Source organism: Triturus cristatus, chromosome 2_1 (genome assembly GCF_964204655.1).
Source record: "Triturus cristatus chromosome 2_1, aTriCri1.1, whole genome shotgun sequence".
In the NCBI taxonomy this organism is placed as follows: Eukaryota; Metazoa; Chordata; class Amphibia; order Caudata; family Salamandridae; genus Triturus; species Triturus cristatus.
In genome coordinates, this window is record NC_140581.1 from 847,050,851 (window position 1) to 847,065,988 (window position 15,138).

Below are 15,138 nucleotides of genomic sequence, written 5' to 3' on the forward strand. Positions count from 1 at the left end.
TTGCACATTTGTATGAAAAATCTGTGCCTGCAAATCTTGCACTGCTTGTGTATCTCTGCATAATTTACTAAAGCTTGCACTGCTGCCACCCATGCTCTGCCTGTTTTGTGAGTGCTACTGAAGCTTGCACAGCTGCCCACACTGTGTTTTTACTTTATGTGTGATGGAATTGTGCACTGCTCCGTGCTCTTTCTGTACCTATTCTGTGATTAAAGAGAGGCGTGTCTTGCCGGCTGCCTATAGAGTACTTGTTAGTGTTTGAGTGAAGCTTGCCATCCTAATGCTGCTTGTGCAGTATCTGTTTTCTATGGGTCAGTGATTAGTGCACTGCTGCTTATGCTTTACTGAAAACCACCTTTTTTAGTTAGAACCTCTTTCATTTAGTAATACCACTTTTATTTAGTTACCACAACTTTTATTTAGTCTTTTCCTTAATGATGTTGGAATAACCCTAGAGAAAAATACCTTTGATGTACCAAAGCTGTGAAATAAAAAAAATGTAATTCTTCTTTTTGCAGATGATGCAGTGGTGCTCTCTTGGACACAAAATGCTATGCATAGGTTGCTATCTGATTTTGAAAAATATTCTAAGGGGAAAGACCTGCTCATTAATTCTGCCAAAACTAAGATAATGGCAATAAGCCAGTGCCTTCCCTGAGGAAGCTCCTCATAGTAAAAGGCCGAGAACTGAAGTGCGTATAAACAACATTTGATCACCTAGGCATATGCTTTAACTATAAATTAGATTGACATGCTTATATAGAAAAGGTTGCACTCGTATGAAGACAAATAACTAATGCTGTACTTTTCATTAAACACAAAATTTGGTAGTATAATATTCAGTGACTAATTTGTCCAAAGAAATGCAGGGCCCTTCTCAGAAGGCCTCTGCAGCTTGCACCACCCATTGCTCCCACCATGGCTGCCAGTGACAGTACCAACATACTACTAACCATCGCACTATGACATTTGATCATTCAGACTAATCCAGGCCACCCAAAGTTACAAGAATGGCATGGGCGGCAAGTATTATTCATTTTTAATGTATATTGAATTATTAAACACTTCTGTTAAGCTCATCTCAAAATTAGAGATACATCGCCACCATGTGGTGGATTATCATCAGCACTTGTGTGGAGAATTAAGTGCCGATGCTGAGCACCTGAAACCACTGGCTTTAATTAAGCACTTATAATATTACAAGTGTATAGGCAAAAGGTAGTACGTGCAACAGTCTATGGAGTTGAACTATCTAGTCATACCAAGGCAAGTGAATTGCAAACAATTGACAATTTGTTTCTAAGAACTTTATTAAAAGTGGTCCCTGGCACCCTGTTAGTCCCCTTGTATATGGAAATAGGTATCAAAACAATTTCAGACATCATTGCATTAAGTCCTGTATTGCACTGGCTACTCTTAAATGGGAACCACTATGTAGATATATACTTAAAAACTATAACATAAGTATTCCACCAGGACAAAGCCAGTAATAACTTGGGCACATTTCAAATAAAATTCTTTTGGATTTTGAGTTGAGCATTTTTGGAATAACACTGCCATAGTCTGCTTGGATGAAATTAGACAACTAAAAGAGGCATATTGGTCATACAGGCATGAGGATTGAATGAATTCTCAAAAACATCATCATTGACTCCTAGTTATCTTTTAATAAAAACAATCGCCTGGACCTGAGTATTATTCTGATTGTATCCAGCCCGAGGCACATCACACTTTAAATGTTACATTCTGACCAGGCACTTTCCCAACTGGAGCTTATCTGTCAATGTTTAATAGAGGACCTGTGAGTAAGAAGATTTGAATTTGAATTTGTATAACATCATGCACTAATGCACTCTGCTACAGAACAGATAACCCTGCAATATTTATGTCTGTAGCAGCTTGTAATTGGGAAACATGGCTCACTTTCAGAAAGCGGAAATACGACTGAAGCCTAAGTTGCTACAAAATTTGTTATAACCATTGACGTTGACTGAGTACACACTTTTTGCATTACTATCCAATGATTTTAAGAATTAAAGTGTCATCAATGTACGTATTTAAGGGGTGATTGGGGGGTTTATGCTATTTATAATATTAATTTGTTTTGTTGTTTTTACACTTATGTTCAAAACAATAAGGCTTACTATATCAATTCACTCTACAAGAGGGAGTCTTGCATGGCAGCTTTCATTGCTTTAATCGCTGTATATATTAGGCATCAAAAAATAGCTTATAGATGGATTGCTTGAATTAATCTCATCCAATGGCCTACATTTTTATGTTAATACTGTTAAAAGAGAAATGGAAAATTTCCAAACCTTGTAAACTTATCTATTGTTCCCTTTGGAGATATACATTTAAAATACCATAAACAAGAAGATACCACTTGAAAAACTTTGCAAAACTATCTATACTCTTTTAAAATCCGTTTTTAAAGAAGAGAGAGAGTCATGCTTCTCACCTTAAATGCGCATTGGCAATTTAATAGATCTGGCTTATGAATCAAAACGCCTTTTGTGTCATTGATAGGTTTGGTACTTAATTAGTAATCACAAATGCACTCTGTCACTCATCTTTGCACCCATTTGCCCCTTCATCCATCAACTAACTCATTTTTGCATTCACACTCTGACAAAAACATGCAAAAAAAAGTATACAACAGACGGAATATGCTTGCAATAACACAACTAAACAGGAGAGGGTGTCCTTCATGCAATGGTTCTGTACATTGTCTGTTTGATGTTTTAAAGTTCCAGCGTGGCCACCACAGTTAACACCAAAGTGTTGGCAACCTCACAATGATAAAAGAATGATACACTATGGACAATGTCATCCCATAATAGTTGTCTCATGAACAGGAAGTGGGCACTTGTGATAGTGCGCATGGCAGATGAAAAGAGCAGCAAGCAAGCAGACCATTATAACTGCCTTGCATGCGGTAGTATCCTCTTGGGAAAACTTAAAATAAGAAGAGGGCAACAAAGAAAGGAAAGAGGAACTTTAAAACAAGGACATTGGAAACTAAAGGACTGGTCAAGCAGCCCTGACAATGAAGCACACTCATTTTTAGGTGGATGTGCACATGATAAAAAAAATGCCAGAATTCACAGGGCAAGAGAGCCAGAGGCTGACTAGAACTGAACCCTTACCAAATGCAGTCCGCTGTCATGGATGGAACCAGAGATTAAATGACACTTTGACAGACCAGTTGCAGAAGAGGGCTGACCCATAGGCCCTCTATGGATCTTTATGGCTATATATTTATTATGGTTATTTATATTGCGCAAGACTCACCCCCAAAGATGTATTTTGGTGCAGAAGCCTTCTGAAAACAGGTAGCAGTCACCGAAAAACATTCCCTAAAACAACAGTTCAGTTTTGAGTAATTTCCTAAATTTAAGATGATCCATGCAGAAACGCATGTGAACTGGGAGGCATTCCATTAGAGAAGGGTCAGATAAGAAAACATTCTTCCCCCTGAACGAGACTTTTTAATCTGAGGGATTGTGAGCAGCATTTTGTCTCTAGATTGTAGAGCCTTTCCAGGACTGTAAAGGGTGAGCTTCAAAGCTAAATAACGAGGAACCTTCCTCATTAGCTCTTTATGAGTCATGCAACACATTTTGAAGACAATCCTCTTGTGAACAGGTAACCAATGTAACACGCGTAAAAGAGGATCAGATGGAGACCTCGCCGGAGCATTACAAATAAGGCGAGCTGCCGTATTTTGCACCGCCTGTAGTCTTGTCAACAAGGACTCGTTAATGGAGACAAATAAATCATTGCCATAATCCAAGCAACTCACCACTAAGGTTTGGACTAGGATCTTCCTTGTTGATGAAGGAAGAAACGGAAAGACCCGTCTTAACAGACGTCACATATGAAAACAGAGCCCCACTGTATTAAGGACTTGATCTTCCATAGACAGCGTTTGGTGCAGGAACACTTCAAAAAATTTAACAACCGTTTTAGGGGTTGGAGCTATACCAAGTTCTTCTGTCCACCAATCAGAAGTCCATAAGTTAGGGACCTTTCCGAAAAACATATTTTCAGTTTTACCTACATTCAGTTGAAGGCGATTCTCTGTCATCCAGCCCGCTAAGGCTCTCATAACATCTGCAAAAACGTTCTTTTACTATGCTGGACTCACAGTCAAAAGAAATCAAAAGCTGGGTGTCATCCACATAAGAATACAGTTCCAATCCATATGACTTAACTATCCTGGCCAGTGGAACCACATAGATATTAATTAACGTAGGGCTCAAACAAAAGCCCTGAGGAGCACCCTTGTCTAACGGTACCATGAGGGATTGAAGAGAACCCAGAGTAATGGTCTGGGTTATATTAGTAAGGAAGCCCTCGGACCATCCCAGAGGTGGACCACAAATGCCACACTCCCTAAGGCTCCGCATCATGCGAGAGTGTGACACTGTGTTGAAAGCTGCGTATAAGTCAAGTAATACCAACATAATGGGTTTGTTAGTGACTAAGGCACATCTAATGTGATGTGTTTCAGCCACTAGAGTAGTTTTGGTGCTATAGAATGGCCGAAACCCTGATTGAGAAGGATCAAAGAGGTGATTTGCTTCTATGTATGCAATAAGTTGTCTATTTATCTGGCCTTTCATCAGCTTACACCACAGGGGAAGTAGCGAGATGGGACGATAATTAGTTAAATCGTTCAGTGCCACATTGGATTTCTTCTGAATGGGGGTCAGCAGTGCACTCTGTGTATATGAATTATTATATTTTGTTATGACAAGATCCAAGCAGACAACTATGACTGTCGGGCCTTCCAAAGAGATTTTAGCAAGAATTAATATAGTGCAATCTTCTACCTCTAGGGTTTGTCAAAGGGGGTAACCAAAACCAAAAGTCTTCCCTACAAACGCAGTCTGTGAGAATTCATATAGTAAGGTATCTGACTGCAAGATTTAACAATGTGCAAAAACAGTCCACCATTAGAGGCCTATTGGCTTTAAAATATGTGCCATCAAATCTATGGCATCAGAAATGCCTTTTCCCAGTAAACCAACCAAGTCTATATATGTTAGCATTGGCTTGTCACCATAACCAGCTTAGACCTTCCATTTTTCCTTAAGCTTTCCCACTAGGCAATCATCAAGCATACGGTCATAAAAGTACAAAATTATACAAAATTACAGTTAGAAAAGCAAAATACTATCTCTCACAAGATGACCTAACAAGGATTCTCACAGAACAAATCTATATCCATTGTTCGTCACATTGGGTAGCCAACACTAAAAGCCTTCTATAGCACAGTAAACTGTGTGAATCAATTTAATAAAATCCCTCTCTACAGGCTTTAAAGCCGAGTAATAATAATCCACCCGCAAATGGACTGATGTTAACATATACTTTTCACTATAACTATGTCAGGCCTACTGCATTCATCGAAACATTTCACAGTAAACAGATCAGGCCTTTAACCAAGATCCTTTGCTAGCAACCATATCTATCGCAGTCCTGCAGTAATGAGTGTAAGCTTTGCTGCAAGGCAATAAGTGCAATACAAGCATGATTGTCAGTGAAAGCACACAACTTCAGGCCTAACAAGTCCTGTACTCAGAGGAAGCAGCATATGGGTGGAGGCTAAGCCTCTCTCTCAGTAGTGCTCCGAAAGCTCATTTATGTTGATCAAATATGGTTTGCCAGCAACTGCTCTGTCAAACCAATCTTAACAATGTATGCACATTAGTGTAGTCCTGGGCATCCCATACTGTTTTCAAACACACAACTGAACTCTGAAGTGTAAAGCTAGTGATGGAAATGGAAGGAGCGCTGCTTGGACTGGAAAACAGCATACATTCTTCATGACTGCCCTCCTCCAATCTGTACTGCTGCCAGAGAAAAACCAATACTGTAAATATTCTACTTATCTAACATATTTTATCAGCTTTCTCAACGCGAACGGGCAGTTTCTCAATGCAAGCGGTCGCGAGCATACGCGACTACTCGCAATGAAAAATCTGACCGCCCGCAATCAGAAATAACGCTGGGAGGTAGATTTTCCTCGCTCGCGCTCGTCAACTTGAAGTTGATGAATGCAAGCGAGGGAAAAATCTCTGCCCCTCGGAACTCCGCGAGCTCCAAGTAACGCGGAGTGCAGAAAACTCTGCAAACTCCGCGAGCAGATGGGAGTTCACCACCCAGACTTAGAAATATGGCAACTCTCTCTCTACGAAAGAATCTTATCCTGCCAAGCCCATGTTGTACATGTTCTTAAATGTAAGGAAGCTTACACTATCACAGTCAGTACTCCACTTGCGTTTAAAGTGGACTGTCAAAATCTGTTAGGAGCTCATGCTTAGGTGACAGTTACTGATTCATCTCACTAGTCAGTCACTGCACCTATTTTTCCTCTCAAAATTCTAAGACTGCAAGCAAGTAATAGACTGTGTGTTTGCATACTTGTGTATGTGATGGTGGGACATTTTTTCAATAAAAAAAACCCAAATTAGTACTCCATGCCAAACACCTCGTCGTGCCAAACAGATAATGCTATACCTCATGGGCATCCATACTTGAGCACATTAACAGAATTGGCATGGTGACACTTTTTAACACATTGCTGTGTTGTGTGCTTAGCTTAAGACATTGTGTATTGTTAAAAATTGGATTTCTGGTTGGCTAGGGCATGTGCCTAAGCCAGGCAGAAACCACCACTCTAGTCAGGGCAAGGGAGTTACAAACTGAAGATAACCCCTGCTCACCACCTTGGGAGCTCTTGTGTTGTGTGACAGTCTGCCTGGCGCTGACCTCTCAACCCCTGTCCATCTGACAGGGCGCGAAGAGCCCCTAGGACAGAAGTGGTGTTAGCATTGTGGGATTCGAGTCAAATATGTGTAGTTAGCATAATGTATCTTAGACTATATCTCTACTCCTTATGTATCGAGGACTGCTTTATAAAGTAACCCCTCTGGTCTACATGTCCTGCACGATAGAAAGGGCCGAAGAGCCATACTGTGGCCATCTTGATTCATGAACAGTCGTGCTTCAGATCACGTGTCTCTCTCTCTCTACCCCCCTTCTGTATGATTTAGCTCGCACCAGCCTAGAGACATTGTGAATTGTATTTACGGCCGAGGCCCAAGGTCACATCTGCAGTAGGGAGTACTAAGCTAAAATTCCTCTGTGCCCGAGACGAAAAGGGAGTCACCCGGCCGACCTTCTTTGAACGAGATAATAACCTTATACGGGCAGATGGTATGAGCTCATTTAGGAGCTCTAGGACTAACTGGTACTTTTCCACTTGCAATGCTTTGTATGCTGAATCTGTAATGTATATAAGTGTGATTCTGTCAAGGAGCCAGCAGTCTTCCTCAGCGCACCTGATGGGTGAGGTTCGATGAGGCTCCTCTATGTAGAGTTCTGTTGTGGCCAATAAACGCTTGAACCTTCTACGTTGCCAACTGCTTATTATTGACCTGATATTGCGGGCCACTGGCAAGTGTGACCCTTGGGATTACTATTAGATTACTTCAGCGTGGTCACTCTTAGGAGACTCAGCCCTTATGGCTGGCCCTTGACCCACTGATAAACGTGTCCCCCTCTCACCCCTCCATCTGGACTCCTTCACCCTTAGGGAACACTCCAGACCTTGAGACTGGGTTTCGGGCACCTTGGGACGCATCCAATTCTCACTCCTTCTCCGCAGAGACAGGACGTGAGTCCCTACACCCCTCCCACTACACCGGGACCTAGCTGGGCTACTAAGAACCTTTCCCACCACCCTGGGCTGGGAAATACCTGAGCCACTCCTCTTAGGGTCACTCCCCAATGCCTCCTCAGACCCTCTGGCACTCACCCAGAGGTCTGCCTCCTGTGCAAGCTCCCTGGGATCAGAAAACTCACACTCCAACAGGTGTTGGCGTAACCCTGGAAAACGGAACACGTGCTCTCTGACAATCAGATTGAACAGCACTTCAAAATTGTTTGCTGTGCTACCCATCACCCACTCTTCCAGTGCATCACAACACGCATCCACAAACTGCCCCTAAGACTGGTGAGGCAGTTTCCTACTGCCCCTGAACCTCAACCTGTACCCCTCAGGTGTGACACCCTCTTCCTGGAACCTAGGTACCGTTCTCTGGGATCTGGGAGAGGACGCTTTCACACTAGACTCCATATTGCTGCTACCACTGGACCCCATCCTCACTGGTGAATCCAAACCACTAAAACTACACTCAGGGGACACATCCTCAAGAGCTAACTTTTCCCTGGCGAAGTCCCTATCTGCCTCCACCATCCTCTCCTGCGCTAAGACCCTCACCAAAATTTAGAAGAGCAGAAAACACAATTCAGAATTGACAATTTTGAGGAGAAATAATACTCAGGAGAAAAAATCTCCAAACGTGATTAGTCTAAAATTGTAGAGTTTGTAGTGCAACCAGTTGTCGCTGTGGTACTACGCAAAAACGCAAGTCCTATCCTCCCCGCTGACAACCAATGTTAGAAATGGGATTTCTGGTTGTCTAGGGCATGTGCCTAGGCCTGGCAAAAACCACCAATCTAGTCAGGGCAAGGGAGTTACACACTGAAGTTAACCCCTGCTCACCCCCTTGAGAGCTTGGCACGAGCAGTCAGGCATATCCCAGAGGCAATGGATGAAGCGTTTGCGGAACACACGCACATAGCAGCGACACACTAGGCACACCACAAAAGAAACTCCACACAAGGTTATATATAAAAAATAGCCTTTGTATTGTATTATCCATAAACACATGTTAGTGTAGGAACATCTCTCCAATCATCTGGAATCTAGATCTCTTTTTCATGACTCTCAATCGGTTTAGAGCTGGCTACAGCAAGAAGACGGCCCTCCTTGAAGTATCCGAGAGTATTCGCGAGAGCAACGGTTTGGGCAAAGCAGCTATGCTTGTGCTGCTCAATCTGTCTGCTGCGTTCAACACGGTTGCCCACCCCATACTCAATGATAGGTTAAGAGACCTGGGTATTCAGGGCACGGTCCTGTCCTGGATCCGGTCCTTTCTGGGTTACCGGTCTCAAAAAGTCTTTCTCTGCCCTTTTATCTCAGACGAGAAACACCTTGCTCTATGGGGTTCCACAGGGCTCTGCCTTGAGTCCTCTCCTCTTCAAAGCATACCTTTCCCCACTCGCAGCGTTGGTGGAATCTTGCGGGGTGAGGGTTGTCTCCTACGCTGATGACACCCAACTGGTGTTCCCCTTCGAGGAGCACTCGGAAGCTGCCTTCTCCAACTTCTGAACTGGCCTGAGTATCATCTCGGCCTGGATATCACTGAACTGTCTCAAGCTTAACTCAGAAAAAAATTAGGTACTCTTTTTTAATCAAAAATCTCCTCCTCCCCCTGTGCTCTGGTGGCCTCAGGAGATGTATCCTCTTCCAGAACCTGTTGACTCAGTGAGAAATTTCGCTTCAGATTTGACAACAATCTCTCCTGTAAAGCACAAATTAGGCAAGTCTCCTCCTCCTGCTTTGAGAAGCTTCACATGTTGCGGAAATTCCTCCACTTCCTTCCCTTGGAATCCCGTCGTACAGTCGTCCATGCGCTAATCACATCCCACCTTGACTACGCAAACAGTCTCCACCTGGGGGTTACTGCCTACCTGACTCTGCGTCTACAGATAGTACAAAACGCTGCCACCAGATTGATTTGTAAAATTCCTTTCCAACACTCTATTACCCCACCTGAGGATCCAGCACCTGCTGCCTGTTATAAGGCGCATTGAATTCTAAGGCACTTACCCTGGCATATAGAGCATCCCGGAGACTGGGCCCTGCATATCTGAGAGCTAGACTCCAACACTACCATCACAACCGGGACCTGTGATCTAACCACCAGTGTCTCCTAGTCATCCCTCGCTTTCGTAAGGCCAGGACGGGTGGCAGAGCCTTTGCGGTTGTAACCTCTAAACTTTGGAATGCCTTGCCACTCTCCATCCGCTTATCGGAGTCAGAACTTACTTTTCGGCGTGCCCTGAAACCTGGTTTTTCACCAGAACCTAGTTTTATTTTTCATTTTATTTTCCCTCCCGCTTGATGCCTACCGTCTGCCTCAGCACTGGGACACCCCCGTAGGGGGTAGCTGTGCGCTTTACAAACTCCATAAATAAATAAATAATCTTCAGTTTGTAACTCCCTTGCCCTGACTAGAGTGGTGGTTTCTGCCCTAGCCAACCAGAAATCCCATTTCTAACATGTATTATTTATAGTCATCATAAATTGTCTCAAACGTCACTATTTTCACACGTAAGTGGCAACATAGGGAGCAACTTGACACACTCTTACTCTTGGAACATTTTGTTTGAATTTGTTTTTTATGGGCAATGATTACAATGATCGGCCAGTCACAATAATGTGGGGTGCCTCATATGCTCAGAAACTCTTCTACCATGAGCTTACCACTGAAATTTAGTGGGTTAGATTACTGCTGGCTTAATTGAATAGATGATGCTCAGGCATTGGAAATGGTTTTGTCTCCCCCAAGAGGGGGCTATGCAGACATTGCCTCCTTTGAGGTAGGTTCCATCGAACACTTGCAATGCTGACTACTTGGAAATTCCCAGTGCTACTTGTGTGTCTAGACCTGGACCAATACCTCAACCTCCGCCTGAATTAGTACGAAAGAGCCGTCGTATAATTTCCCACTAAAACGCACATGCTGAGGTGAGTATATTTCTGAGTTGATGACTCGCTAATTTGAACTGAACTACATTCACCGAATTCACTGCAAAAAAAGCCGGCTTGTGAGGCGGGAGACGGCACGGATTAAGATACCCCCGACGAAGGGAACATCCCGAAATGCATTGGGTGATTTTAAATAAATCTTGACAAGTGGAAACATTTAATTCTCCTGTGCTTTTATGAAAAACCATGAACAAACATAAGAATGAATAAAATGAATTGAAGAATAAAAAGTGAGAAAAAGTGAATAGTAATGGAGTAAAACGTGGAACAATTGAAGAGTTAAAAGTGAATTTGATTTATTGGATCCATTCGTAATGGTCATGGCTGTGCAGCTTAAATAGGGATCAAATTTAGTTCCCTCGTGTTCGTTGTTATATAAACTCCAAAATGCAAAGTATAACTGTTGTAGCAGATAAAGGAAGACAAGCAAATTCCAACCACAACACAAAGAAAATTCCCCAGCTTGATGGTGACTAGCTTGAAGATTCAAACTTCCTCAAGTCAATGAGACGCTCTGAGTGGAAACGTGTCTTACTGTATATTTCTAGATACAGCAAAGTACTTTTGAAGATTGCAGCCGATCCAATAAGGTTTGAGCGAAGGCGTGTTTCACTGAGCAAAGCAAGCAAAGACGAAGCGTTTCCAACAGATATTTTCCCAAATCAATATGGCTGCCCTTAACGGCACAACATTTCTGTGCATCCTGACCGAGAAATGTTGCCAGGCAAGCAGCTGCCACAGCACTTCAGTGTGTCCTTGTCCTGAAGCGGGGCACATGTAACTAGTATGAGCTGAATCATTGCCATGCAACCAGCTGCCGCAGTGCTTCAGCATGTCCTGGTTGTGACGCAGAGCGCACGTTCGTATCATGAGCAGCCTGGAACGAGTCAAAGGATAGTGGCCACTGTAAGGGTCAAGCTTCACCAAATGGTGAATATTGGTTGTAACCAATATGGTGAAATAATTTTGGCATGGTAACTCTATGCAGTGCAAGTTATATACGTAGACTAAGTTTAACAGGTCTAAGTGTAAACATGTTAAAAGTTTAAAGCAGTGCTGTGAGGTTAACTTCAATGGGGTGCTCACTAAGTTTCCATGCGCATGAGGGACTCGTAAGTTTTTATGTGCAAGAGATCTAATGTTCATCCCTCGAAAAACTCAACAGAGCTTGATCATCCAACAGATAACAGACCTGAGGCAGTTTGTTCAGGTGAATCCGTAAATCCGTCATGGGTTGCTTCCGCTCATCGCCAGTGTAGAGAAGTACCTTCCTTGTTGGTTGAAGATGGCAACTTACTAATTGCAGCCACCAATACCTTTTTAGGGTGAATACCCTTCGCAGAAACCTGGTGACCCAAATACTCTATGTTATCTACCTTGAACTTGCATTTTTCTGACCTAAGTTAGAGCCCACTCAAATCTAGCCTTCTAAGAAGTGTACACAACCGTTGATCGTGCTCCCTAACTGTACTCCCAAACCCCAACACGTCACCTTGGTAAATCTTAACACCTGGAACTCCCCTTAAAACATCTTCCATCATCCTCTGAAATACCACAGAAGACGATATCAGTCCAAAAGACATCCTCACATATTTAAACGTACCATATGGAGTGATAAACAAAGTCTTGCGCCAAAGGATGCATTTTGATCTGATGGTACACGGACGTATAATCCAGCAAAGAAAAATATTTGGCATCCCCTAAGGAGCTTAAAATCTCAATTATGTTGTCACCAGTGTAGAGGAGTAGAATTGTAGACAATACCTTGATTTTAAATAGTTGTTTAATTCAAGCTATGGATGACAAAACATCCAACTTCTTCTGTCTCCTCTAACTGTTCGCAAGCATTCTCAGAAACCACAAGTCCCATCATAAGAATGCTAGCCTGCCGCATGAAATTCTAAATGCATGCTTGGTATTCCCACACTACCACAGAAGGTAATGGCTTTATTTTACAAATGACTCTAAACGTGTGTCCCTAACCCTGAACACCCAACACCTTACACCTCTATCACTAGCACTCCTGCGTGCCCCAGTCCACAACTTTCCTCTTTAGTTGGATACACCACATTGCTTGTTGGGAAATAGCAAACTTACACTCCACTAATTTTATTGGCACAGATCAATTAATCCATCAATCAATCTGGATTTATAAAACTTGCCTGGACACCCTTGCATGTGGACCTGTGCACCTTATTCCATGTTTATGCACATCACATGCAAGTGGGTAAAATCCTCAGAGCCTAATGAATAAACACATTAAATACAGGATACGTTGAATCAGTTGCATTTTTCCTAAACTATAATGTTGGATCTGTCACAAATATGGGGCACAGATAATGAAGGCAACAGCAGGCATCTCTCTACTCAGAGAAAGTTCCAAACACTTTGATCGTCAATTGGGTTTTAATTGTAATCCTGTTCTCAAGCCAGCACTATTTTTTGGGCCAGTTTTAGATTTCAACTTTTAATAAAAATATAAAAGTAATTATAAAATAATGGTACACTAATTTGAAAACAAATTTCAACCTTCATTTTCAATTAGAAATATTATTTATAATTGCGAAACAAACTATTTTCAAATTTAAAAAGTTCATTGTGTTTGGTCTTTTTGAAAGGAGACAGACCTGTGGTTTGGAAATTAATGTTGTTAATAATAAAATACCACCTCAGGGGAAGCAGCGAGATGGGACGATAATTATTTAAATCATTCAGTGCCACATTGGATTTCTTCGAAATGGGGGTCACCAGTGCACTCTGTGTATATGAGTTATTACATTTTGTTATGACAAGATCCAAGCAGACAGCTATGACTGTCGGGCCTTCCAAAGAGATTTTAGCAAGAATTAATATAGTGCAATCTTCTATCTCTAGGGTTTGTCAAAGGGGGTAACCAACACCAAAAGTCTTCCCTACAAACGTAGACTGTGAGAATTCATATAACAAAGTATCTGACTGCAGGATTTAACAATGTGCAAAAACAATCCACCCTTAGAGGCCTTAGAGGCCGATTGGCTTTAAAATATGTGCCATCAAACCTATGGCATCAGAAATACCTTTTCCCAGTGAACCATTGAAGTCTATATATGTTAGCATTGGCTTGTCACCATAACCAGCTTAGAACTTCCATATTGAGCTTAAGCGTTCCCACTAGGCAATCATCAAGCATACAGGCATAAAAGTACAAAATTATACAAAATTGCAGTTAGAAAAGCAAAATACTATCTCTCACAAGATGACCTAACAAGGATTCTCACAGAGCAAATCTATATTCATTGTTTGTCACATTGGGTAGCCAACACTAAAAGCCTTCCATAGTACAGTAATCTGTGAGAATCAATTTAATAAAATCCCTCTCTACAGGATTTCAATAGAGTAATAATAATCCACCCGCAAATGGACTGATGTTAACATATACTTTTCACTATAACTATGTCATTCCTACTGCATTCATCGAAACATTTCACAGTAAACAGATCAGGCCTTTAACCATGATCATTTGCAAGCAACCATATCTATCGCAGTCCTGCAGTAATGAGTGTAAGCTTTGCTGCAAGGCAATAAGTGCAATACAAGCATGATTGCCAGTGCAAGCACACAACTTCAGCCCTAACAAGTCCTGTACTCAGAGGAAGCAGCATATGGGTGGAGGCTAAGCTTCTCTCTCAGTTGTGCTCCGAAAGCTCATTTATGTTGATCAAATATGGTTTGCCAGCAACTGCTCTGTCAACTCTGAAGTATAAAGCTAGTGATAGAAATGGAAGGAGGGCTGCTTGGACTAGAAAACAGCATACATTCTTCATGACTGCCCTCCACCAATCTGTACTGCTGCCAGAGAAAAAACAATACTGTAAATGTTCTACTTATCTAACATATTTTTTATCAGCTTTCGCAACACGAATGGGCAGTTTCTCAATGTAAGCAGTCGCGAGCAAACGCGACCACTTGCAATGAGAAATCTGACCGTCAGCAATGAGAAATCTCGCCGGGAGGTTGATTTTCCACTCTTGCGCTCGCCAACTTGATGTTGACGATCGCGAACGAGGAAAAATCACCCCGGGAGGAGGATTTTCCTCGCTCGCGCTCGTCAACTTGATGTTGATGAATGCAAGCGAGGGAAAAAACTCTGCTCCTCAGAACTCCGCGAGCTCCACATAACGCGGAGTGCAGAAAACTCTGCAAACTCTGCTAGCGGATCCGAGTTCCCCGCCCAGACTTATAAATATGGCAACTCTCTCTCTGAGAAAGAATCTTATCCTGCCAAGCCCATGTTGTACATGTTCTTAAATGTAATGAAGCTTACACTCACAGTCAATGCTCCACTTGCATTTAAAGTGGACTGTCAAAATCTGTTAGGAGCTCATGCTTAGGTGACAGTTACTGATTCATCTCACTAGTCAGTCACTGCACTTATTTTTCATCTCAAAATTCTAATACTGCAAGCAAGT